General features: G+C 45.5%; 1 long non-coding RNA gene across 1 annotated transcript; it reads left to right on the forward strand.

Moving 5' to 3' along the window:
* Positions 1 to 17,239: 17,239 nt before the first annotated feature.
* LOC308461621 lies at positions 17,240 to 25,824 on the forward strand. Its single transcript, XR_013978923.1, has 3 exons — positions 17,240 to 20,246; positions 20,932 to 21,119; positions 24,617 to 25,824. It is a non-coding gene; the product is annotated as an uncharacterized lncRNA (long non-coding RNA).
* The last annotated feature ends 1,689 nt before the right edge of the window (positions 25,825 to 27,513 follow it).

Here is a 27,513-nt window from a genome sequence, read left to right on the forward strand (position 1 = left end):
TCTGGGGAACCGGGTTCACGTCTCCGCTCCTCCACATGCAGCTGCTGGGTGACCTTGGGCCAGTCACACTTCTTTGAAGTCTCTCAGCCCCACGCACCTCACAGAGTGTTTGTTGTGGGGGAGGAAGGGAAAGGAGAATGTTAGCCGCTTTGAGACTCCTTCGGGTAGTGATAAAGCAGGATATCAAATCCAAACTCTTCTTCTTAAAGATGACTCAGAAACTCAACTAGTCCAAAATACAGCAGCCAGATACTGACTTGGGTTCTGTTGGATCTCATAGAACCCCTTTAAAAACAGCTGCACTGGTTGCCAGTTCATTTCTGGGGCCAATTCAAGGTGCTCACATTCATGTGTGAAGCCCTAAATGACTCAGGCCCCAGCTACATTAAATACCACCTCCTTCCCTACAGACCCTCTCAAGTGCTGAGAGGCAGAGGGACCATCTTGGTAGTTCCTCTGCCCTCAGAGGCTTGTGAGGCGGTAGCCCAGGAGAAAGCATTTTCTATGGCAGCCCTTTAGTTGTGGAACTCCTGACACAGGCATTTATGGCGCCTTTATTTTTGTTTCTGGTAACAGCTGAAGATGCACCTCTTTACCCTGGCTTTTGACATTTAAGGTGCATATTTTTAGAGCCCACCTTAATTATGTGGTGGCAATTTGTTTTAAACTGTTTGTAGAAATGTGTTTTGATTTTGTAACCCACCTTGTGGCCCTGAGGTAAATAAAGGGTGGGTAATAAATTATAACATCTTGGCCATAGGTTCCCCATCCATAAACTGGGCCAACTGCCATAGTTCCATCATTCTCAAAGGACCTGGGAATGATTGTTTTGCAAGGGAGCTAGGCATAGCTAAGGGCTTACCTGTAATCCATCTAGTATAGCATTTAAAACTACAGTAAGCCTGCAACACACGGAGGTTGTGTTCCAAGGATCCCGCGTAAACCCAAAATCATGCATAGCCAAAACACATGGGTACAATGGTGGGTAAGACTGCCAAAGTTTCCCCACCCCCACCCGGACACCCACCCTTTTTCTGCTCCCTTTTTAGGTGTGGGTTGTTGTTGTTGTTTTGCCAAGTGCACAAAGCTGATTGTACACAAGATAAATGTGTGTAAGTTGCAGGCTGACTGTACTTGGAGAAACCCTTGTTTTAAGATCTTTCAGCATGGCTAGTTCCCAAAATTTTCAAGGATATTCTTCATGGTCTTCAAGCAGCACATTTTGTTCCCCAGCCACTGGGCCTTTTTTAAAAATGGAAATAAAACACAACTTGAGGCACTTTTGAAAGCAGAGGTGGTCCTCTAGATGGCACTAGATTCCCATCAGCCATCCAGCATGGTCAATGGTCAGGGATGATGAGAGTTGTCATTCAACATCTGGAGGGCCCCAGATTTTTCTTCTCTAAGGGTATTGGTTTTTAATTTATTGGTCTTTTAAGATTTCACAAGGCTTTGCTGATTTTGATGGAGCAGACTAACGCAGCAAAACCCTTTGCAGCTCGTTAAAGGGTTCCTACCACAGAGCGTCGTTATTATTTTTTCACAAGTCCATGGAGTTCCTTGTCAGTATTTCATACAGCTTCAAATTCCCATTTAACTTACCTGAATGTGTAGATCACCTCTGCACTGAGCTACTAGCAATGCCCTAAAGGCTATTATCATTTTTCTGATTGGGAGCCACCTTGGGGTGGCACCCCCTTTCTTTGTAGAGTATATATGTGCTAAAATAGTTGCAAGGTAAGAAAAGAGGCTATTAAAATTACCCATCTAAAGCATGGCCAGGAAGCAATTCCGTCTGGGTCAGGCTCTCTCATTTCAGAAACCAGCAGATTTGCAAGAACGGATTCCTAGTAAAATATATGCTGTTCAATGTGCTTAAAAGAACAGCTCTTGCTCAGGTTTTTGTTTTTTTAATTCATAGAATCGTAGAGTTGGAAGGGACACAGAGGGTCATCTAGTCCAGCCCCCTGCAACGCAGGAATCTTTTTGCCTGATGTGGGGCTGGATCCCACAACCTTGAGATTAAGAGCCTCATGCTCTACTGAGCTATAGTTGCACATACACTCCACATCTGGCACTGAACATCTGGAGAAGGGGATTCAGGATACTATTCGGAGGGGGTTCTTTTGTGGAGCAATTTCATGACAGATATCTTTTCCTAGAACATGTTAATGTGGCTGGGTAGATTGGTGGTAGCCTGAACCAACTGTCCTGTTGCCACTGAAGGTGCATATCGGGGATGGGGAACTATGCCCCCTGCTATGGGTTGTTGGTCTACAGATTCCATCATCCCTGGCCATGATCAAGCTGGGTGGGAGCTGATGGGGCATATCTTCCCTATCCCTAGATTATGTGAAAGGGCAAGGTGTTGGGAGGCAGAGAAGAGAAGGATCACAGGTTTTTACAGCCCTCGCTTTCACTTCCTGGGGGGAGAAGTCTAAACTCGTAAATAGGAGGAACAAACCACCAGGTGGTGTTAAAACAGTTTTAAAAGCAAAAGATAGTTGGGGCGTCATTTTGAGGCGTGCTGGTCTAGAAACTGGATTCAAACCGCCTAGCCTTGTCAAGAACGTCAAGTTGTTATCTCTCGCCTCAACCAACCATCCTCAGACACCTCACAGACTTGTTGGAGATTAAAAAATAACAACTATGTATGCTGGCTGCATTAAAACAGGGGGCTCGAGCAGAGGGGATAGGAGTGGCTCAAAGCAGGGGACATCGGTGATAAATACCAACATAAACTTTGTTTTTAGATTATGTGTGTTGTTGCACACTAGCTTAAGAGAGACATTACCTGCTTTGTGAATGAAGGGAGAGTTGCCCCTTTCAAGGTGGCGTTAACCAGATCCAAGTTTTGTAACTTTTTTTTTTTTTTAATTAAAAATTGCCCAATTAAACAGGGCCATGTTGTCTCTGAATTGGCAGTGTTCGTTTTTTATCAGTTGTGGCTGCAATCCTGTACATGCTCACCTGGGAGGAAGTCCCACAGAAATCAATGAGGCTTCCTTCGGAGTAGATTTATATAGAATTGCACTGCAAACCTTGAAGCCCCAATTCACCCTACCTCGGAGGAGCTTTGTGTGATGTGCACGGCTCCTGCCTCTGCCATTTTAATCCTCATAACAATCCTTTGAGGTAGGTGAGGCTGAGAGACGATCCCTGGCCTATTTCTGAGAGCTTTAGGACTGACTGGGGATTTGAACTCTGGTCTCCCCCGTCATAAGTCAATCAATAGTTCCTCCTAGGGCCAATGAACTACAGCTCCCATCTGCAATTACCACTGGCACTTGCTGGCTGGACTGATGGAAGTCTGTCAAAATCTGAAATATCTTTTTTTTTTTTAATAATAGTAAAAAAGCATTTTTTCTTTAAAAAAGAAGGAGGAGGTGTTAATGCTTGCAAGTGCAGAAGTGAAAGGTAGCATTTACTCCACATGGACTGACACAAAATTAGCAACTGCATTTTTATATTTCAAACGCTAAGTTTCTGGTTTGTAGTATCTCTGCCCGAGTTAACAAGTTCCCTTGCAGCGCTGCCGTCGGTTGGAGACCACGTGGTTGACTTCATGCAACGAGGCATGTGGGTAGAAGACGTTGGTTTGGTTTCGAATCAACCATGTCACGGAACAGCTAAGATGGGAGAACAACGTCCCGGTAGGGTGGCAGCAGTTTACTGTAACAGTCCGTGTCTGTGCGAAGGGGAGACTCACCAAAAATGGTTAGCATGGTCTGGGCCCCTGTGCAAATGTCTTTTAAAGGCACAGCTGTGTGACTACACAGCTGTCTGTAGCCTTTTCTCTGAAAAGAACCTGCAGTCCTCGTGTAAGAGAAAACAAGCTTTTGCAACTCTGAAATCCTTCAAGTATACATTACTGAGTTATGTATCCAGGCTTACTTGGAAGAAGGGTTGCCATACGTCCAGGATTTCCCGGAAATATCCAGAATACTGCAGTCGGCAGCAGTGTCCTGGTGGAAATCGGTAACAAATGTCTTGGAAAAAACAGACGTATGACAGTCCATGTCGTCAGTGCTGTTTTTGCCGGTTTCCCATAAAAATAGCTCAAGAAAAGCTCTTTTTTGTCCATAGTTTCACTGTTTGAAATATGGCGACCCCACTTGGGAGTAAACCTCATTTAACACAGTGGGCCTGTTTGAGTAAACCAGGTACAGGATTGGAGTGTTCAACTGCAATAGGTTTTCAAGCTGAATTTATCCTGTGTATGCACAGTAGCGTTGTGGAAGCACGGGATTTCATTCTAGGAATCTCTGCTTTTGGGATTTCCCCCCACCCCCAATAAAAGCAAATATCGGGTCCTTAAGGTTACAAAAGTACAAAAGTAAATGATGAAAAGTCATGGGTGATGCTTGCTGAAATATTTTACCGATAAATATTTCCAGTTGTTATGGAGCTAGATGTACTGGGTGTTGCTCCTTGCCCTTCCTCAGGCCTAGCAGATAAAATTATGTCTAAACAAATGCATGCAAATGTAGTTAATGAATTCAAGTTGCATAATTGACCTATTCTTGAGCAGAAGTAAACCCATGTGGCCACAGCAGAGTGGGATTTAGCAAAGTTCAGGCAATAAGTTACACTAAAATGAATCCTATACAGAGTGTCGCTGCTCCAACACCCTAATGGCAAGGCAGGATGACTCAAGAAACAAAAAAACCCCAAAGTTTGTGTTGCACAGGGCTGCAAGGTCCCCACATATCCACTTCACAAAAATAATACGCTTTTCAGACTCTTTTCCAATTCTATGTATCAAAAGTTTGGTGGAAAATATTTTTCATCGACAACGTATCTTCCCCACCCTCAGTGACATTTTGATCTGGGGGACGTTAGCACATCCTCAGTACTAAATTGCTGTTAGGGTCCAGTATCACCACCCACAACCATTTTGTGGAGGAGTCTGCATTTTTAGGACTTCTAGCTTGCTGAACCCAATACCTTCTTTGACGTATAGAGTGACACCACCTCAAGTACATCTTTTATCTTCTGCGCCCACTGGTCCTCTCCATTCTATCAGGTTTCTATGATGCCCACTATATCAGTGCTACCCTGTAAGACTCCAGTTCATCTATCTTGGCGCAGAAGCTTCTAGTATTATCATGAAAAAACCACTTGTATACAGTATCTTTCTCCATAGAATCATAGAATTGTAGAGTTGGAAGGTAATTTAGTCCAACCCCCTGCTATGCAGGAATATCAACTAAAGCATCTATGACAGATGACAATCTGACCTCTGCTTTAAAAACCCCAAGGAAGGAGAACTCACAACCTCCCAAGGGAGATCATTCCACTGTCAAACAGCTCCTACCGTCACAAAGTTCTTCCTGATGTTTAGTTGGAATCTCCTTTCTTGTAACTTGAAGCCATCGTTTCAGGTCCTACCCTCAGGAGCGGGAGAAAACAAGCTTGCTCAATCTTCCATGTAACAGCCCTTTAGATATTAGAAGATGGGCCGTATCTCCTCTCAGTCTCCTTTTTTCCAGGCTAAACATACCAAGCTCCCTCAACCTTTCATCATTAGGCTTGGTTGTCCTTCTCTGCACATATTCCTGCTTGTTAATTTCCTTCTTACGTTGTGGTGCCCAGAAATGAATACAGGTGTTCAAGTGTGGTCTGATCAAGGCAAAATGGACCAGAACTTCCCTTGATTGGGACACTAGACTTCTGTTGATGTTGCCTAGAATTGCATTAGCCTTTTTTGCTGCTGCATCACACTACTGACTCATGTTCAGCTTGTGGTCTACTCAGACCCCTAGATCCTTTTCACATGTACTGCTGGACAGCCAGGTGTCCCCCATCTTTTTGCAGCTGGTTATTTCTGCCTATGTGCAGAACCTTATATTTGTCTCTATTGGAATTCATTTTGTTAGTTTGGGCCCAGTTCTCCAGTCTAGTCATAGTGAATCCCTATTCTGTTTCTGCCACCGCTCCCAGGTTGGTGTCATCTGCAAATTTGATGAGCATCCCCTCAATTCCTTCATCCAAGTCATTTATAAAGACATTGAACAACAACAGGACCAGGACAGAACCTGGTGGCACCCCACGTGTCACTTTTTCTAGGACGACAAGGAACCATTAGTGAGCACTCTTTGGGCTCAATCAACCAGCTACAAATCAACTTAACAGTAACCTTGTCTAGCGCACATTTTACCAGCTTCTCTGCAAGAATATAATGGAGGACTTCGTCAAAAGCCAGACTTAAATCAAGATACTCTACGTACACAGCATTGCCCTGATCCACCCAGCTTGTAACTCTATTTAAAAAAAGATGAGATTCTGGCATGACTTGTTTTTGAGAAATCCATGCTGGGTCCTAGTAATCACAGCATCCTTTTTTAAGTGCTTACCAACTGACTGTTTTATCTGTATTAGCACCTTTCCTGGTATCAGTGTCAAGCTGAGCAGCTGGTAGTTACTTGGGGTCTTCTCCCCGGACTCCCACACCCCTTTTTGAAGATGGGGACAACTTCTGATCGCCTCCAGTCCACATGGACCTCACCCCTTCTCCAATAATTATCATCGATTATAGACAGAGACTTTGAGTGCCTTTGGCACTTGCATTTTGTCCCATGGCGTTTTGCCCTTTCCGAATTGCTATCCTGTGCCCCTCCCCTTGCCATGCCTTATTCTACACCTCCCCCATTAAAATGTGCATCACTTTTATCACATTCATCCCAAGGGGAAATTTGTTCCAAACTGGACCCACAGTTCCTGTCAGCTTCTCCACCCCACCCCACCCCCAAAAATCATAGATCTGCCATTGTAGTTCTGTGCTTATCACCCAAATTTGATCAGGATGTTTAAAAATTTCTGAACCTCCAATCACAGCATTGTGCCAATTAGCAAACTGCTGTCACCATGATTTATGGTCCCCCTCGAGAGGCCGTGGACTCTCCTTCCTTGGAGGTTTTCTAAGCAGAGGCTGGATAACCATCTGTCATGGATGCTTTAGTTGAGATTCCTGCATTTCAGGGGATTGGATTAGATGACTCTGGGGACCCCTTCCCACTCTACAATTCCATGATTCTCAGTATCCACTGCAAGTTCTCAGGGTGCAATCTGTAATGCAGTTCAATCTCTCGCTCGCTTTTCGCACACTCGAGATCCAGCTGCGGGCGCTGGGGGAAGAGATGCAAGCGCAAAATGGAGATGCACAGCAGGCAGAACGCCAGGAAAGTTTCAGAACAGGTCACTGAGTCTAAAACGCTAACAGGTGACAACTGCCCATCCCCCCCCCAGCACATAACTGAACGTCTTCCTGCAAGTAGCCGAAGCCACAAGCCGACCACATCCTGCCTCACAAAAATGGCGCCAAAGGCCTCGCCCTCCCCTCCCCCTCCGCCCTTGGTGTGTTTCTGCCCATATAAGGCAATCAATGCAGCGCTACAGCTTGCCCCACAGCCTACCATGGGAAGTCAAAGCTCAGCAGCCTAGCGACAGCTCAAGCCTGCCCCACTTGGTGGCCAGAGGGCGCGGGGAGGAAGAATCTAGTAGGTCAGAGCGAGGAGGAAAGGGAGGTGCAGGTCTGGGAACTGGGACTCCTGGTTTTCTCTGCAGGAAATTTTGTGAAGCTAGGAGTTGAGGTTTCCTGGGTTCTCTGAGAAAGGAGAGCTTTGGGAGAAGAGAGTAAGAATGAAGGAAGGGTTCAGACTTCTGCTTTCTTTGAAACTATACATGCCCCAGCTCTGCAAGGCAAGGGTTAGAGAAGGAGCAAGTAGGGGCGAATGACCCAGGATGACTATAGAATTCAGTAGGCTTGCACACGCAGAACCATCATGCTCATCTCAAAACCGGTGGCCCCCACATCCCGCCCCCCCCCCCACCAGCGGTCCCTTATCGCTCAGAAGATCAGTTCTGTCGGATAAGGGTGGGTCCTTCCTGTCTCATTTGCCATGAGGTTAAAAAGAAAAGAAAAAATGCTACTGAGATGGTGGCAGCAAATCTGCCTTCAAATGGTGAAACAGCCACCTCCTTCTCCAGGGCAAAAGCAAGCCAAACAAATGTGCAAACAAAAGCTGGTAACTGGGAGGCGTTCAAAGAAAAACCCGTCCACCTAACTTTGATTGCTCCATCTTGAAAAAGTAGCAAATTTTCCTCCATTCCCTGCTTTTCTGACCCATTCTGGCCCAAATACTATATGTGTTAGAAGCCGCCCAGAGTGGCTGGGGGAACCCAGCAGGAGTTGAATGATGATGGTGATGGTGATGCTTTAGAAGACACACACAAATGTCCTTTTTTTTTCAAAAGCTGCACCTTACTCCAGCATTTTTTTGCTTCAACCACAGCCCCCCAGGAGTTTTTTGTGCCTCGTGCCTTAAACTGGGTAGCCATATTTATTCTGTCCTTGAAAGGGGGCTCATGGCCATTGATCATTTGAGTCCTTGTGAATTTGTATCGACCCTTAATAGAGTAAACCCTCCTCACCCCACAAAAACTTTATTTATTTTCTTAGGTTTTTGTGGCACTAGCCTTAGGAGGCAACTTCTCTTTAGACTCATTTCACAGACGAGATGAGAACTGAAGCAAAGAGAGAGTGACTTGCCCAAGGGCACAGTGCGAATCCTGGGAGGGTTGAGGGGATCTTATATCCTCGTTCAGGTCTCTTGCCTATGAGGCCACTCCAGCCTTGGGTTCTTTAAATCCTCCAGATGTATCCCTTTATGTACAATATCCCAGCTGCACTTCTTTTTTCCAAACAACCCCTGAAATTGCCTGTCTGAGGAGAGGGGGGATGTTTCTCAGAAAACGATGAAACTGCAGCTGGGTCTGGTGACAGTCCCAGCAACAACTACACAGGGAGTTGAAGTCCCTTCCCCCACCCCCACCCCAACATTCACTCACTTTCACAGGTTTTGATTTGAGCCCTTGCAGAGACCACTCTGCCCTACCCGCCCCACTCTGGCCTGCCCCCCCCCCCAAAGTTTTGAGAGAATGGGGAAGTGAAGGGAACAGTATAACTGGAGAGGAAGCAGGTGGGGTTTCTGATGGGGAAGGGGAGGCTTACACGCCAGGCCTTTTTTAGCTCAGTCAATAAAGCAGAAATTTGAAAGTCTGGGGGGTTATGCACCCATGACATCTCCCACCCAGGCTGAGAGGCTCAAGTGGCAACTGCGGCCTTAGCCCTAGAGACAAACTCCTAAGAAGAGCTCAGTGGAAAGCCTTTGGATTCATTAGAAAAGTGCCCCCAGCAAAATTGTGCAGCTTTTAATGTTAAATTATTTTCATACACATACCCCAATACAAAATGACTTTAGAAGAGGTATTCTTACACACACACACCAATCTTCAGCACAACAGGAAATGGGGCCCCAGGAAAGGTATTGCGGGCATCAAGTAACAGTAGTTTCTGTTCAGAAAAAGCTGGTTTTCTTCATACGCAAATTGATGCAGACTCAATTAATTCGTATCAGCTCAATGACTCATTGACAAAGTTATATGTTTCAATTTACTTACAAGAAATTCTTAATAAAATAAGAAATGTTTCTTTCATCAGATGCAGTCCTGCTCTTAAGCCCTGCCTGTTATGCAAGACAGTCAACCTCTTTATGGGTCCTGCTCTTTCTCAGCAGTCTGAAATTTAGCAAGTGGTGCTTTCCCCATCACTGTATCTGAAGGCTGTGGGAAAGCCTCAGTTGCTAAATGTCAGGATGCTTTAAGGACACACTAGGACAAACGGGGGGACAGGGACGGGACAGACAGGCACTGTGAGAATGCCATCCCCTAAATTCTCTATCATATATGCTGTGGTAAAATGGGGAGGCAACTGAATTGTGGGGTGGGAGATTTGTTGAAGACCAAATTCTAAAAAAAATTCATGTTGTAAAACAGGCATGTACCTGAGGTAAAATTGCCTTCAAACAACCAAACTGGGCAGCCAAACCTGAAAACAAGAAGAGCTTCACCTCCCTGCCCCACAAATCCCCCAACACTTTTTGGGAGCCAATAGGCTGCAAAATGACTAGCACAGATGGCAAGGGAGGTTAATAACATGGCAGAGTGGGGAGACTTGCCATTTTTTCTGACCTTTTCTGGCAGGCTGCTGCTAGCCATTCACCTCTTAAGAAAACAGGGTCAACAAGGCTGCTGAGGCAGCAACAGCCGCAGGGAACAGCAGCAGTCAATGCTGGGTCAATAAGGATGAGAGTGAAGGAGCTGGCAACCCTGCTGCCATGCTGGGATCCACCTAAGGGGACAAGATGAGAGACCAGAAACTAGAGGCCTCTCCCCTAGTTAAGTCTAGCCCTTTGAGGAGTCTGATATGCCACCAGCAGCACTAGTCACCTACAGAGAGGTGCTTTTAATGTAAAGTGGTTGAGGGAAACAGGAGGCTTACAAGGCTTACAACTGGCTAGCTCCAGTTTTTGTCCTCCTTGCTAGGTCCACCAACTTTGCTCATGTTAAAATACCACACACACACACACACACTTCCTGAGCCCCTCTCCCCAGTTATTAAGCAGATGTGTGGCAGGATTGTGACCATGTGGGTACAGCAAGGCCCTACTGAGCAAAGGAGACTGTGAATTTGAGGGGAAGGAGGAGGAGCCAGAGCAAGACAGACTACGCATGAGACAAGAGACAGACCGATGTGCGAGCCTGCCTTTGCTTTTCCTCTCTCAGGCTCTGGGCAGGATGTGGTTGCCCCGTCTCTCTTCTGACAAATGTTTCTGGGTCTCTGCAGTTCCCTCTCCCAGGCTAAGCTGAAACTCCCTGCAAAGGGAACTAGAGGTGAGAACACAAGCATATAGGGCAGGGTGACCTAATATGCGTCAAGAACATAAGTGCCTGCTGACAGAGCCATCTAGCTCCCTGGCCAGGAAGAAGTTTCTAGAAAGCTCACAGGCCGGGCATAAAGGCAACAGGTCTTTCTCACTGTTGAAACATCCCACCGGCACGCACACAACAGCAGCCATTAACTGGCATGGACTTGTATCTCTGTACATGGAGATTCTGTTTACCCATCACCACCGCTCTATGAATTGGGGCTGTTCTGAATCTCCTGCCAATCAGATTGAGAGTGCCCCCAAGTTAATAGCGTTAAAGGGGGACGAAGAAACAAATTATATTTCCTAGCTACATAATTTCATCAGCCTCTGTCCTATCTAATCTAGAGAAACACAACACTCTAGCCTTCTTGATACCGCAAGTCTAAACAATGGAATTTGCTCCCTCAGGAGGCAAGAGAAGGACAAAAACTTGGGTGGGTTCCAAAGAGAATTAAACAGATTCGGCTACTAGCTACAAGAGGCAGCATGCTTCTGAAGACCAGCTGCTGGGGAGCTGTTGCACTCAGGTTCTTCTTCCAGATTTCCTGTAGACTTCTGGTTGGCTACTGTGAGAAGATGCTAGACCCCTTCCTTACCACCTGCCTACTCCCCACTGCCCCAAGGTCGGATGAAGCCCTACAAGACTCTTGTCCCAAGCTCTAAACAAGCGCATCCTTCGGGGGTGGGACTACACAGCAATGTTTTAGCGCAAGTCCCACTTGTTCCTTCTGATAGCAAACTCTGTCTCCAAGTGGTGATACAGAAATGGCCCAGAGGCAGGAGGCAGGGCAGCAGAACAGTAGGGAGTGAATAAGGAGTGATTCTCAAGAGAGGGGGACAGAGAACACCTCACCCAAGCCAGTCCCTCCAGGAAAAAATGCCTGAAGCTGGCATTAGACCTCAAGACAGCAGAGGAGTGAAGCAGACTTACCAAAAAGCACAGCAGGCTCTGGAGAGCACATGCTAGATATACTTTTAAAAACACTGGATATGGGAACCAATTTAACATGCATGTCTGTTTATCATGTAGCACAGGGCAAGGGAACCCTTGATCCTCCAGCTGCTGCTGAACTACATCTCCCATCAGCCCCAGCCAGGGTGGCCAATAGTCAAGGCCAATGGGCCTTGTTCCTCTTCTCCATTTTCTCCTCATGACAACCCTGTGAGGGCTGTTAGACTAAGACAGAGCGATTGGCCCTCGGTAACTCAGCCAGCTAGCTTCAAGGCTGAGTGGGTGTTAAAAATGAGGAAGCCCCCATTCAAATCTTAACATTTGAATCCCCATTTCATGTGGGATTTGTCCCTAGATACTTTTCAGACAAATACATTTTCTAATCATGTTGTTATTTTTTAATTTTTATAATTATTTCATCTCTCTTTGAACATGTAACTGGAAAAGCAGGCTATTTTTTTTTTTTATTTTTTTTTTAAAGATGACTTAATACAAGTCTCTGTCAGTCAGCCATCACACCCAAGAATTTGCCAAATAGCCATAGCTCGGTGGTAGAGCTGAAGGTTTAACCCCTGGCAACTCCAAATAAGCCAGGAAAGGCCCTTGTCTGAAATCTTAGGCAAGGGTGTTGCTGCCAGTAGGTGTAGATCAGGGGTGGCTAAGCTACGGCTCGCCAGCTATTGTTGACATGATTTTCCATTGCTACTTTGGAAAGTAACTGATGAGGGACACAACAATAAAAAAAGATTGACGGCAAAAATCATACCCTTGTTTTCACGGTTGATTTTCCTAACGCTTCTTTGTGCTATTTCTTGAGAACAGCACAGAGTGTTTACTTCCTACCTCAGAACAGGAAAATGCATAGAGGAGAATGACAAAAAGGACTGGCAAAAGAGCAAGTCATAAAACTGACTGCCTAATTCAAGTAATTATTTAATAGGGGTCAGGGGGTTACTACAGTAGTACATGAACTTGTGAATTGGACTGAAACAAGTGACTGAGGAGAAAGCAGGGGAATGCCACCAACAGCGCTTGGTAAAGATAGAAGACAAATAAGTCTTAAACCAAAGAAAGGTGGCATTATACTTAACCAGTTCCTTCAGTCATTTTTAGAACTCACTACTGCAAAATGGTGGGTGGTGTTGGTCAACTATATCTGTAGCTTCCACAAAGATATAAATAACCCACTGATGATTAATCAAGGTGGCTGAAGCGTGCCTCACCTAGCCAAGGAGTTTCCAAACCTTGCAAACTAGTCAGAAGAATAAAATCTCAGGTCCTGGAAAACTTCCCAATTAAGGCCTCTGCAACAGAGATTCCCAAATATTGCCATGATTCGCTTCTCTAAGTTTAATGAGTGAGGTACCACAATAAGCAGCTTGGATCAGTTCAAGATTCTGCTTTTAGCATTTAAAACCTTAAACAACTTGGGATCAGGCTACCTAAGGGGTTACCTCACCCCATATATCCCTGCCCAGCAACTATGCTCCTCAAAGGGTGTATTTAGTTTGTCTTAGAGACTGGGCTTTCGGTGTGGCCAACTTCAGCATCAATTCCCAGCCAAAATTGGGCAGGCACCCAACATCATGATGTTTGGGTATCTACTGAAGACATATTTGTTTAAGGCTTTCCGTAGGAATCTGTAGAAATGGTTTCATTGCTTTCGGAGCCTGTAAGAACGGTTTTGTTTTTAGAATTTGTATTTTTGTGTGTGTTGTTTTTGTCTTGTTGCACACAATGGCCTAAGGCTGTAAAGTTGGTTTTATACATATGTAAAAGTAAGAATAAGAATTCAGGGGTAGAACCCTTGCTTTGTATGAAGAAGGTCCTGTGTTCAATCTATGGATTTAACCAGTTTAGAAGGATCAGATGGCAAGCAATGGAAAAGACCCCTGCCTGAGACCTTGGATAGCTGTTGCCAGTCAAAGTAGACAAAACTGGGCTAGGTGGATTTTCTATGTTCTCATGTTGGTGGAAAAACGTTTAATTCCTCTTGCTGCAGAGCTATGGTCTCTCAGCTAGCCATAGCTCAGGAAATGGAATAGCCCATGTTCCCTAGACTGCCTCCAGCCCTGCTAGATCAGCCCATATAATTCAGCACCCTGCTTCCCAGGTACCAGCTAGATGTCTCTTGGATGCCCACAGGAAGGTGTTGAGGCAATAATCCTCACCTGTTGTTGCCCCCCCGGGGGCTGGAATTTAGTGGCCAACTGCATGAGGCATGGGGAAGGAAGTTCCACACAGCAACCACGACTAAAGAGGACCACTATATCCAGGGATAGCATGCCACCAAATGCCCACTGAGCTTCTCCAACCAGCCATAAAGCCTCTTCTCACCATCCTTATCCCTGCACTTTTCTCAGCTGGTCACGGCAGTAGACAGTTGGGGCCACATGTTCTTATTACACTGCAAATGCCTCTGGAAAGGCAGAACCTTACTCTTGCTTTGGGAAAAAGAAGAAAAACAGAGATCCCAAATGCCTCTATACCTGACCATACCTTCTACTGCTTTCTGAGGTGAGAAACGAATGGGTGCTTCTAGTTGTTAAAGGGTGAACATTTCAGCTTCTGCAACCACTGTTTCTTGGCTTGCCTAAAATGAAATAAATAAATAACGCCCTCTCATCATCAGATAAGATGTCCTGCCTGGTAAGCTCTGAAAGCAACAGTGAGGGAAGACTGACTAATGTTATGTTGCCTAGGGGATGCGGGGTGTTTGTGTGAGTCGAGTTGGTGATTTCACTGGAGAAGCCAAGACAAGCCTAAAGAATCCCCATTCTCAAATGAGTGGTGGAACTGCAGTCTCTCCACTTCCTAAACATCCTCGTTTGTCCCAATCCATTTAGCACACATGCATCATGGGAAACATAAAGTTGTAAAACACACCACACACACACACACACACACACACACACACACAACTTTAGCAGAACAATCCCTGACAAAACTTCCAGCCGGATTCCAGTACCATTCTCACTCATAAAGCAAGTTAAAGCAGGGAATTAGCAGGAATACAGACTCCCAAATTGTAGTTTCATGAGAAACCTACCGAGCTGGGCTTGGTGCCCACGTTTACCACAGAGAAGAGCACTTCCTCCTTAGAAAACGGAACTAGGGAGAACCTGGAATCATGTAATGAGATCTCATTGAATTTGGGAGCAAAGCAGGGGTGGGAGAGGGAGGGGGGTTGCTTTTCCACAAAGAGTGGTGGTCAAGGGGGAGAGAGAGGAGATGTTGGAGTTCCAAGATCAGACCTCCCATCGCTTGACATTTATTTTGAAAAGGGGCCCCCAAGTTGGATTGGGGTGAGCATTTGTGAGTGTCAGTGTGGAACAGTAGCAAGTGTTTAACAAGGCTTGGGATGGCTGGGCTCAAGTCCCCACTCAGCCACAAAGCTCTCTGGGTAGGCACTATCTCATCCTAGTCTACCTCACAGGGGTGTTGCAAGAACAAAATGGGGGTGGGGGTGTACAGTGGTCCAAGCTCTCTGGAGGGAGGGTGGAATAAATTTTTTAACATATATAATAGTTTTGTAACTACTGTTAGGTTAGCATGCTATTATTGACCCCAATGTTGTTTTGTTGTTTTGTGATTGTTCTCTATCTTTTGAACCTTCATGGGTGAAAAGGCAAGATATGTGTTGCTTAGGCAAGTCAACCAAGAATATGACAAATTGAGTACAGTAGGCTCTCTGCCACCTACACTACCTTTTTGCACATACCTGTCCCCTAGCCAGTATTCTGCACAGGTCTCAAGATGGGAGAGCCTTAGGCTTCTAGGGGGAAGAAGGCATCCCACACTCTTCCATCGTCTCCCAAGAAGGATGGATGCCAGCAAAAACATGGGATCAAGTCTGCCGGATAAGCTGATTTAGTCCTGCCCCCTACACCCAACACTTACTAACTGGGTGCCTCAAGGCCTATTGGGGGGGATGGCTTTAAATGATTATTAGACAATTTAATGAAGGATAAGACTGTCAATGGCTACTATCAGTTGGTAGCAACTGCAGGTGGGCAGAGTGATGCACTCAGATTCTGCTTGCAGTCTTGCCATGGGCATCTGGTTGGACTAGCAGAAAGTTTTAGTGGATATATTTCTGCACATAATGCCTGCAGAAAAAAATGTGAGCTATGGCCCACAGATTTTACACAACCCAACAAGTTTGGGGGGGGGTGTTCCAGCAATTATGACACCTTCCAGTTGTCACATATCTAGTCTTCTGTCTCAGCCAACTTATTTTTCCAGTGCCCCAACACTTTCCAAAACCTTTACAAATGCAATACTCCCACCTCCAAAACTGTGATTTCGAATTGTATCAGGTTGGGTTAGGGTTGTATTCAGAATTAGGTGCAGATATGTATTAAAGAGTAGGCTCCCACATTATAGCACGTCACAAGCAGATGGCAGGAAGAATTAAAAAGAAGCATCTGCTAGAGAGGTCTGCCTAGTAAAAGGAAGCCATCATCTCAGGATTTGAGGGGGGAGAAGCATTTGCCATTCCTATTCCCTTGCATCCAGTTTTCCTCGAGCCACTGCTTTTCTGTATCCCTCCTCCCTCCCTCCCCCCCCCCGAAAGTCCTGGAATTCTCCAGAATCCTTATCACGGTTCCTCAGTGAGAAGTGTGGTACTTGTGGAAGAGTTGCTCAAAAGAGAGCTTAACCATCTCCGACATTCTCACATTGTAAACTGTGACATGGGAGGGTTGACAGCATTCGAGTCAGGCCCAGCCAATAAGCTCCTTATATCAGGGTAGCCTCTATGTCCACCTAAGCAGAATTAACTCACACAGTGCCAGTGAAGTTAACTCTCTTTAGTCAAAGAAACCAAACAGCTCAGGAGGCCAAGCTTAGTGAATACAGTAACTCTTCCATGTAGATCTTGCCCCAGTGAGGCAGTTGCGACGACTGAAGTTCCCCAAGTCCTCTCCTCCTGGGTCCTTCCTAAGCAATATAAGACTCTGAGCCAGTGTGGTGTAGTGGTTAAAGAGCGGTAGATTCGTAATCTGGGGAACTGGGTTCATGTCTCCACTCCTCCACATGCAGCTACTGGGTGACCTTGGGCTAGTCACACTTCTCTGAAGTCTCAAAGCCCCACTCACCTCACAGAGTGTTTGTTGTGGGGGAGGAAGGGAAAGGAAAATGTTAGCCACTTTGAGGCTCCATCAGGTAGTGATAAAGCAGGATATCAAATCCAAAACTCCTCCTCCTCCTCTGGCATCCTGTCTATCTTTGCTCTGTCTTCTTCCTACCTCTTCAGGTTCTGGGAGACCAGCAGGGAGGGCAGCTGGTTGCAACAGGAGAGGGAGATGCTCGGGCTTCTCCAGCAGCCCACCTTGGCTCTGCCTCTTGACTCCCCTCCTCTCCAGCCTTTTACAGTGGTGCCTTGGTTTAAAACAGCTTAGTTTATGAACAACTTGGATTAAGAACGCTGCAAACCCCGAAGTAGGTGTTTTGGTTTGTGAACTTCGCCTTGGAAGCAGAACATGTTCCGCTTCCTGTTGAGTGTGTTCCATTTGTAAATTGAGTCCCCCGCTGCTATGGAAAGCACGCCTTTGTTTAAGAATGCTTTGGTTTAAGAACGGAACTCCGGAACAGATTAAATTCGTAAACAAAGGTACCACTGTATTCTAAACTGCTCTCTGCCACAAATTCTTCCTGCTCACTAAACCCTCCTTATCTCCCAACACCTCCTCCTCCCAGTCTGCTCCCTCTGACTACTCATCATGGTCCCACAACCAATCCCCTGGCTCTGAGCCTTCTTCCCTTGGGGTTTCCCAAAATGGTGCCTCAGACCACTCCTCTGCATCCAGCCAGACGATGACACTAGTTGACTCTCCAGAGTCTGAGGCACTGAACCTGGAACCTTCAGTGTACAGTTTATGCACACCACCACTGAGGTGTGATACTTACCTATGAACCAGGCCCTTGCATGAACCAAGACGAGTGGCTAACCTGTGGCTGTCCAGATCTTGATGGACTACTACAACTCCCAGCATGCCAGGGCCTCTGGCCATGCTGCCTGCAGCTGAGCAGCATTGCAGCCTCCCCTGCCTTAGAACATCCATGGGACTCCATAGCAGATTTGCAAGAGCTCTTGGCAGAGAGGGTCTGAAAAACAACATTTAAAGGCCAGTAGTGGGGTACTTTTGACCCTCCAGATGTTGCCGAACAACAGCTTCCACCAGTCTCCGCAAGGCCAATGGCAGTAGCTGGAGGGACAAAAGTTCCCCATACCCGCTGTAGGCATGCAGAGATCTAAAAAGGAAGGAGACCAGAAAAAAAATACAAGGGGAAAGAAACCAAAAGAAAAAATTAAGACATATAGGATGGGAGAGGGTAGGAACAAGAGGCCTCTTCCAAAACCATGGGAATATCATGAAAAATTATCACTGGGCTCTAAGCAAAGCTGCAGGAAGGTGTAGTGGTGGGGTAAGGAAGACAGGATATAGGATTGCTCAATAAAAAAGTTGCAGAGAGTTTGTTTTTCTCTGTCAACTGAATTGCAGTCAAAACAACTCCTCATGCCAGCAGGTTACCTGGAAATTTGATATAGGAACCTAGGAGTTTGATTATACCCCTCTCCAGATCTATCCAAGGCTGGTAGCTAAATATATGGTTGCATACCAGAGCCTGGGCATACACAAACTCACATGCAGAAGTTAAGTGTGAAAGGAGTATTTATACACACACGTAACTATTCAAGGCAAAATACAGAAGTAGAAGAAGCACAGTACCAAAAGCCACCATGAAACACCTCCCAGCTGCAAAACTAACACACGGTTGGAACATAACACTACTGGAAGAGGAAAGACTTCTGCAATTCACTAACAGCATCTCAAAAGCCATTGGGCAGAAGTTTAACATTACCACAATCATTACAGAAATAGAAAGGCTTATCCTAAATAAGAACATCTCAACTTGCAGAGGGTTGGGTGCAGGGAGAAAAATAGAGATGGGATCAAGTGTGGATGTCTAAGAAGCATGTTCCATAGCATGGATTCCACTACAGCAGGGTGGCCAACTCCCAAGAGACTGTGATCTACTCACAGTTAAAAACTACCAAAGTTGTTGAGCTTCTTTGGGGGGGGGGAGAGACCGTGATCTACCGCAGACGTCCAGTGATCTACCAGGAGATCACGATCTACCTGTTGGACGTGCCTGCACTACAGAAAAAACTCTGCCTACACCTCAGCATAGCTTCTTTGCACTACTTTGAAAAGTGCATTTGCAAAGCAGGGCACATGTGCACGCCCAATACAAATTAGCACGCAGGCACTTTGTGAATGAGGAAGAGTGTTGTGAGCTAGCACAAGTTCTCACTTCAGGGCCCTTATGAGATAACCTGGGGCAGCTTTCGGCAAACCCTAGATGATTTGGATTACGGTTCCCATCAGCTCCAGCCTGCATTGTTGTCCAAAGCCTACGTAGGACACCAGGCTAGCAAAGGCTAACTTAGGGTAAGAAAGGGAGCACTTTAAGCAATCCCATGAGGATTTTATTTGCTCTCCCCACCTAGTAATGAGCTACTCAGTGAGACAGAAGTGTGGTGAGAAATGTCAGTAAGCAACAACATCCAGAAACCCTTGTGGGGAAACCCTGAGTTGACTGTATTGCCTCCCAAAACCATAAAATAGACAATCACTCATACACACCATCCAACTTCTAGGCCAAGCCCAAAGATCCTGTCTGTTTTAGTTTTGATGAAGTGGGTTAGGAGGAGCACAGCAGATTTGCCCCTCTTTTGGCAACTTCCACACCCCTCAAGCTAGCTTTAATTTAGGTACTTGTAAGAGGGCCAGACACACACTTGCGAGAGGTTCAGAGCATGTGCACAGGAAAACCTGCATTTGGACACTGCATGGGTGACAGAGACCAGCCAAGTGTTGCAAGGTCAGCCTTCGCTAAGCACTCATTCATATAAAGCGCCCGATAGCACAGTTGTAGCTCCACGTCCCCAAACATAGCCCTGAAAGGGCCCCAGAGGTGCCTCCCCTTTCCTCCACCTGCCCCCCACAAAAAGAAAGGGCTTGAGAGAAATTTGTTTCGGTTCCGTAAGATGCTTCTATAGTCAGGCCTTTGTTCCACATGTACACGCCCTGAGCTTCACCAGAGGATGCAGGTGTCTGCGGCCCCCCGGGACCCTTCTGCCCCCTTCGTTTTGCTGGAGGCAAACCTAGCCAGGAGCTGCCCCCACAAAGAGATCAACCACAGCTCCTCGGTGCATCAGGTGGGAGGGGTGTGCAAGACTCTGAGCTCGGGGCAGGAGGGGGGGATGTTTGCAATTTCCTGCCCCAGTTCGAGGAGAGAGGCCTCTTGTCGTTTCCTGTGGTTTGGGGCAGGGAGGGGAGAGATAGCAAAGAGTCATGTGATTATCTCTCTTTCCCCAAGTGGGAGGAGACGCGAGGCGGGCTCAGTGCGGCAAGGCGTCTATAAATGGGCCAAGCACTGGCACTTCCATCTCTTGACTTCAGCTGGCGACTGGTCTCCCCGGCTGGCCCGGTAGATTGCGAGCGACCCAAGAGGTAGACTGCTGTGGGCTGACAGGATCCCTGGGCGGGGAGTTGGGAAGAGCGGGGCTACTTGACTGAAGAGTCCTGGGTTCTAGCTGGGAATGCAGGAGGGCAGGAAAGGGCTGTGCAATGAGAGATAAGGCGGCTGAGGCTCTTGGAGAGAACACGCTGCATCCGTGTGCTGGGTGGGTGTTATGCTCTAAGACTCCTGGAGTTCTATCATGATGTCTAGGAAGGAACAAGAGGAAGAATGAGGCTGGTGTTTGGGAGACGGAAGGATGGGGATCTGGGCCAAAGCGAATCTTAGTCCATCTTCTTGTTTGAAGAACAAAACCTGTATTTTTAAAGAGGAGCATGAGGAATTGGGAGCATGCAGGGGTGTTCATTGGCATGTAAGCTATTAGTCCTAACTCCCCACCCCCCTCCTAAACAGGCTTAGACTGGGAAGTAAGAATAGGGAAGTTCCGAAAGATGTCACACGGGTGGCTTATGCAAAGGGGAAATATGGCGGCTGTGCAGTCAGTGGGTGCACACTCATGCTTATTCAGGCCCTTCACTGAAAGGGTGCTGTGAAATTTCAACATGCCTGCCCTCTACTGATAGGAAAGATGATGAACACCTCTGTTCAAGCAAGCATCAGTTGATTGACCTTGCAGCCATTTTCCTAACCTGTCCTCCTCTTCTCTCTGGTTTTTAGGGCAGCTCCTTTCTATTGCAGAAATGTGTGGAGTTTGGCAGGAATGCCCGTCCCAGCAGCATTTGACCACAAGAGTCTCTTCGATGAAACATGAGCTGGTCTGGGATCATTGCCTGGGGGTCTTGGAGGACAGTTCCACTGCCATCGTACATCTCGTTCCAAGAGAAGTCTATGGACCAAGACAGTTGGTAAGAGATGGGACATGGAGATCCTTTCCCCACTTTTGGAATCTAACAGGGGTAAGGAGGAGGGATAATAAACACCATTTCAGGTTATTTTCCATTTTAGAGCATGTGGATAGTGAAGATAAGGCCTCCATGCTGTGCCCAAGATGTACTTACAAGCCGTGCTCAGAAGGAAAGCCGGGGGGAATTTTGCATAAAGGTGTTCAGGGTTGTGGGGCAAGTAAGTAATGTATGAAGGATTCAGTCTTAACCCCCAACAGGAACTTGCTGAAAGGGCGGGGAGAGAAAGTAAGAGATAGAAAACAGGAAAGGCAAGAGATACAGCGTATAGATCAGCCGTGCCCGCCATCTAGGCAAATGAAAGCAAACAGACTTCTAATGTCCCCTGAATACCAGTCACTATATTAAAAAACAAAACCTCATTAAGTTTTCTGTTAAACCAAATGGGCTGCATCCAACTAAGTTCTAATCAGAGTAGACCCACTGAAATTAATGAACCTAAATTAGTCATGCTAATTAAATTCAATGTGTCTGCCATGTGTAGGACTAACACTGGATACAACAACCCCAGCTATTGTGTAAGGAAAGTTCCAACTGTTTCTCTGCTGCTCTCTTGAAATCAAAGGTATAGCCACATATTATTGCATTAAACTGAACAAACCATTTTGCATCTCTAATGGGGAAAGTCTGACAGCGCAGTCCTATGTGTGTCTACTTAGAAGAAAGTCTCATTAAGTTTAATGGGCCTTATTGCCAGATACATGAGCGCAGGATTGCATCCTAAAGATTATGAGCAGTCCAATTCTCTGCCTGTTCAACTCAGAGTAAGTCCCAACTGCATTCAGTGGGCCTTACACCAAAATTACATACACACAGGATTGCTATCAAATTGAACAGAAAGCTAAACATAGACACAGCCATTTTATGCTGCTTATTACTGAACTGACGCTACAATACTATGGAATTTTACTCAGGAGTAAGTCCCACTGAAATCAGTGAGGCTTACTTCCAAGTAAACCTGCACAGAACTGGGCTCCAAGTAAGTGGTTCTTAAGACCTGTTTACGCATTAATAGTTTTATTTGTTTAATCTTAGTTGATAATCTATTTACCCTGCCAATTTATAGCAGTATTTCCTTAACTTATAAGACAATTCTATGCAGATATATTAAAAGGAAACCATTACACTGTATATAAATAGGTAAACTGTTCTATAGGTTGGGTTAAAAAAAACACAACACTCCTGAGTTGCCTAGTTCTTTTAGAACCAAAGCTTTACAAGACTAAGCCATTTCCACAAAACCTGTAGTTTATTCGAGATAAAACCTAGAATAAATTTTCCCACCCCAGCATATTCTCAAGATAGTTTTGCAGAACATGAGCCCTTCTCAGAGTGTCATACATGACTGGGCCCTGTGTTCAATATGGTGCATTACAACCAGACTTCCCCACTTTGTAGCCTACCTGAAGCTGCAAATTCTGTATGGGAAAGGAGATCCCAAGAATTTCACTTAGTGTCAGAGGCCCTTTTTCCCCAACCTTCACCTCTTTGCTCTACTAAGATCTACCAGGGTGAAAAGCAGGGTCCTCCTCATTGTACTCCAATTCTGCAGAATTCTCTCAATTAAGAGACCTGCCAAAACTTCACATTATAACATTTTTTTAAAGGACAGTACTTAAAACGTGTTGGTTTTTTTTTAAAAAAAAAGCTTAATTAGAAATACAATGGTTGTTTTAATGGGCTTGGGATTGCAGCTTTGTCCCTTTGGGATTGGGAAGGACGCAAAATACTTTTTAAAAATACACTTTCATGTTCCTTATGGTAGCCTATATGGGCAGGGATCTAAGGAGTTACTTTGCCTCATGCAATGCATCTGTACTGACCTAGTTTTACATTTTAACACTTGCTGCTCACACGCGAGCACACACACAAGATCCACCGGCATTACATTTGTCTCGCCCATTAAACTGGCACACAGCCCGCTAATCACTTGCATGTTTCTAGCAAGGAGGCAATTATTAGATGTATTCAAATTATTCAACCATGCAACTAGCTGGCACCAACTAGTTTCATGGGCTATTGGATCCTAGCCTTGAAAACCTTTAAATGTTTATAATTCTGAAACTCAGTGATGTGTGCACTACAAAAAAACAGAACTATAGCTAACCCACATGTAAAATTTAAATTAAATAATCATAATATTTGGTGGACCGGCTTGAAGAAGAAGGAGGAGGAGGAGGAGGAGGAGAAGAAGAAGAATTTGATATATAGTTATAGAAAGCCTCTACCCAGACAATTTTCTCGGTCTTCAATGCCAATTGCTCATCTCTCTTAAATTTCATCAGAAATAGCAGAGACCTACTCCAGACTTGATGAGCCACACACTCCAGTCTCCACAACATTTCTTTCTTTAACTCTCTCAGGAAATAAGATTTTTGGTTAAGGGGTTAAATACTAAAAAAAGCAATGCCAAAAAATTCCCCCTCAGCTAGTTTCATTAAAATGCTCTACTTAGTTCCCTATTCAGTTTGTCACCACTAGTGAAAAATGGTTGAGCTTTTCTCATAAAGCCACAGGAACCACTAATACAATGTCCCCCAGTAAACTACCCTCTAGATTTAAACATGTGAGACATAAATTCTAAGTAGTTATAGCACAGCAGAACGTAGGATCTGGAGCAGCGAGGGAAGCCATCTGGCAATCTTTTAGTTGAGTTATGGAGTTTCAAAAGTAGGATACCTGGGTTATGCCCTCCGCTCCTACGTGAACCACAACACACATATTTTTATTATCAATTCTCGGAGCCAGTGAAGTCACAGGGGTGGCTGGGAGTCAGATTCTCTGTTCCAAACTTCCCCAGGCTTATTTGCCATTACGATTATGAATAGGTCAGTCACTCTCAATGCGCCCAGCACTTTAAAGAGCAGCAACCAAAACGCCAGTCCCTGCCCCAAGGAGGTTACAATCTAATATCTGACAAAGGGAAGGGCTGAGAGTGAACAAATGAAAAATATGTATCCGGCTTATTTGTACGCACTTAGCTGTAAGATATGGGGATTAAGGGACCAAGCCAAATGCTTCACAAACAATGTGAGTTTTAAGGAGTGATTTGATAGAAGGGGGGGCGGACTTCTCATAGTTGTGCTGGGCAGGGAGTTCCAAGCACAAGAGACAGCAAAGGGGAAGGGTAGAAACTGGATTATGGTAGCAAGAGTCCTCTGGGTGGTGGGATAAAAAAGGATGAACACAGAGACATTTGCTCTGTCAATGCTGTGTTTGCCTTTTACTTTGGGCTCAGAACATCCCCGTAGGAGAAAGAGGGCAGACTGAGGGCATCAGCATGCCATCAATTGCCACATGAAATGGGTTCTCATTTGCCCTTTCTTTAAAGGCAGCCAGCTCCAATGACCATCTGAAAATCCGAACCACGTGCACTCATTTTTGCTTCTTTCAGTTTTTATCTGTGCATATACCTTAAATGAACTTTTACCTTTCTGCAGAGAAAGAGAGGCAGGCCCTTTTCCCAAACACAATAAAAGGAACCAGGCATGGAAGGAAGAGAAGGATAAAGGCAAGTAAGTATTTGCAGGTGTAAAGGAGCTTTAAAATATTTACTGCAATATTTTGCTGAACCTGCAAGATTTGAGTCTCCTTCAGTTTTGTTCCCCGCTTCCTAATGCAGAATTAAGCCTTATGTAGTCTGTGAGCCCTATGGGGAAGGAAGGACGTTTTTTAATTCTGTAAAAACTGCTGTCTCACCCAAAACCCACAAGGCCGGGTAAGTCAAACCTCCCCTCCTGCTAGTATCTCTCTGTTATTTCACAACCAGGGAGCTGCCAGCGGGCGGGCGCAGGGGAGATTAAAGAGGGTGGGCAGGGGTGGGGACCAGCTCACAAACAGCCAGCGACAGATGAAGAAGACGCCGAGAGCCAACCCATGACCAGCAGCTGCACTTTATGGACAGTGGACTCATCCATAAAGTAGAAAGCACTACTAAACGCTCGTGTCCAAGTGTAGTGTTTCCTACTTTATGGATGAGTGTACTGTGAGCAACGGAGGCAACAAGGAGAAGTGGAGACTGGCACAAGACCAGGGAAAGGGTGGAGGGGAGGGGAAGGCGGAAATGCCACGTGGCCGTAGACAGGAGGGCATCATGGTTGAACACACACACACACAGAGCCAGACTGTCACTCAAATACAGATGCATCTCTTTCCCCAAAATATAGTACATGACACTCCCAACAATAATGCTTGTAACATGTGACTCATAACTGAATCTAAGTAGGAGATAGGGGTGGAGAACAAGACCTGGGGAGAAAGGCCCATTTATTGGCACCAACTAAGGATGCTCAGAAGTTATTCTGCCAATACCCTCTTTCCAACTTTGCTACAATCTGTGCATGATACCTTCTACCCTGCCACACACCCCTACCTGAATATGCTTTTAGAAAGTGGAAGGGTTTGGGAATTTGCTGGGGGCAGAGTAGGGGGCGAGTAAAGTATCACATGATGCTTGGTACATGTGTACGGAAGCTGCCCATACATGTGCAGACACCCCATGACCAACATACCCTTAAAGACCTTCGTTGTTTGGGTAACTGTCTGAAGGTCACTAGCTGTGATTACGCGCTTGAAAGGAGAGGGGACAGGTATTACAGGATGTACTGTATGACCACTTGCATCATGAAAATAAACTTTCAACACAGTTGCATCTTTGTACTTATTCACAAGGGCGGGGGAAGCTGGTCTTGGCCGGAGGGTGCGGGTTGGAGAGAGAGAAGAAACAGCAGCAGAATTTCACAAGTGTATCTCATTTTTGAATTTTCACTTAAGAATCAGCACTACAAATTTGCCAACCTATGCTGTAAAATTTTTGGCTTGGCTCCAGAGCAAGTCACTCCAATTCTGATGAAATCAGTGTGGAAAGTTACTCATGAGTGACATCCTACTGGTTTCACTGGGAATGAAGTTGAATCAACTTACTCTGGATTCAAAGCGTTACATGCAACTAATCCACGTACTGCTGAAAGCATCCTACTACTAAAGCAAATTCACAGCATCACCGCATGATACAGGCAAACGGGCACAAAAAATGAATCAGACAACACAGAACCAAACTCTGGGAGTATTCTGCTCATCACTCCAATCTCATGCGCTGAGATTCTTACTTTCCATTTAAAACCAGTAGTCTAAGGCAGGGGTTTCCAAACTGGTCAACAAGCTTCATTCCACATTGTGACACTGGATTTGTCGTTTAGGATGGGAGACAGCATATTCATCACATTAAATATCAGCACTGGTTCTTAACTGTATTTTATTGTTTCTCGTACTTCTTATTTTACAACCTGAATTTTTATGGAATTCAGATTGTAATACAATATATAAGAAATTAAATCAACCGTAAAAATACCTTTAAAAATAAGCATCCGGCACAGTGCATTACAGCTGCTATGGCAGGCAGAAAAATAATTAAGTAGTCTGCCACGAGCCTAAGCAACTATCAAGTGGTCCATGGGGGAAAACACTTGGGAACCACTGGTCAAAGGCAAAATAATGGAAAAACAGGGTAAAAACAAGGTGGCAGTTGCAAGTAAAGCATGGACAGGGAATCTGCAGCACTTCAGATGTTTCTGGACCAAACTCCCATCAGCCCAGAGCACTACCCATGCTAGCTAAGGTTGCTGGGAGTTGGGAGTCCAATGATAACATCTGGTGGGTCACAGGTTTCCGAATTCTGTAACAAAAGGATCAGAAAACAGGAAGGGGTAGTATTTTACCAGAAAGGCTGAGAGGAATATTCTGTTCCACTATTTTGAATGTCTTAATATTGCACTCAGCACTCACACACACACTTTGGAGCTACTTAAAGTCTTGTATGCCCTGAAACCCAGGCCAGGAATTTCCTGCCATGGGCTCCTGAAGGGACCCTCAATTGGCCCTTAAGTGCTGGGTTGGGACAGCCACCCCCACCCATACTCCTGGGGTTAATGAAGACCTGTCTGTCCCATGAGAAGGCAGTGAAGACTAGGCCAGGAAACGTCTGCTGTCAAGCTTTGGAAGGGACCGTCATTTGGCTTCAGAAAACACTTGTAATTTCAGAGTTACAAACCATGACGGGTGCCTTGATTTGTTACCACGTCACTTATTATACACACACTTTTTTGGTTTATAATATAGAATTCCATATGTACATTCACTTCAGTCAGGAAACCGGTACAGTTTTATTTCATCTCTTGCTATGCCCTTGAACTTCAACCGTGTTCCAAGTCCTGCAATTCCAAGTTAAGACCACCTCTCTGAACCCAGAAACAACTCCTTCACAGTGGCAAATATCCCCTTTTCAGAGGCAGTGGCAGCAGCCCAGCCTTGGGTCCATTCCAGTCTGGCTTCAGACCTG

The sequence above is a fragment of the Podarcis pityusensis genome (assembly GCF_964106645.2).
Source record: "Podarcis pityusensis genome assembly, chromosome: 13".
Lineage (NCBI taxonomy): Eukaryota > Metazoa > Chordata > Lepidosauria > Squamata > Lacertidae > Podarcis > Podarcis pityusensis.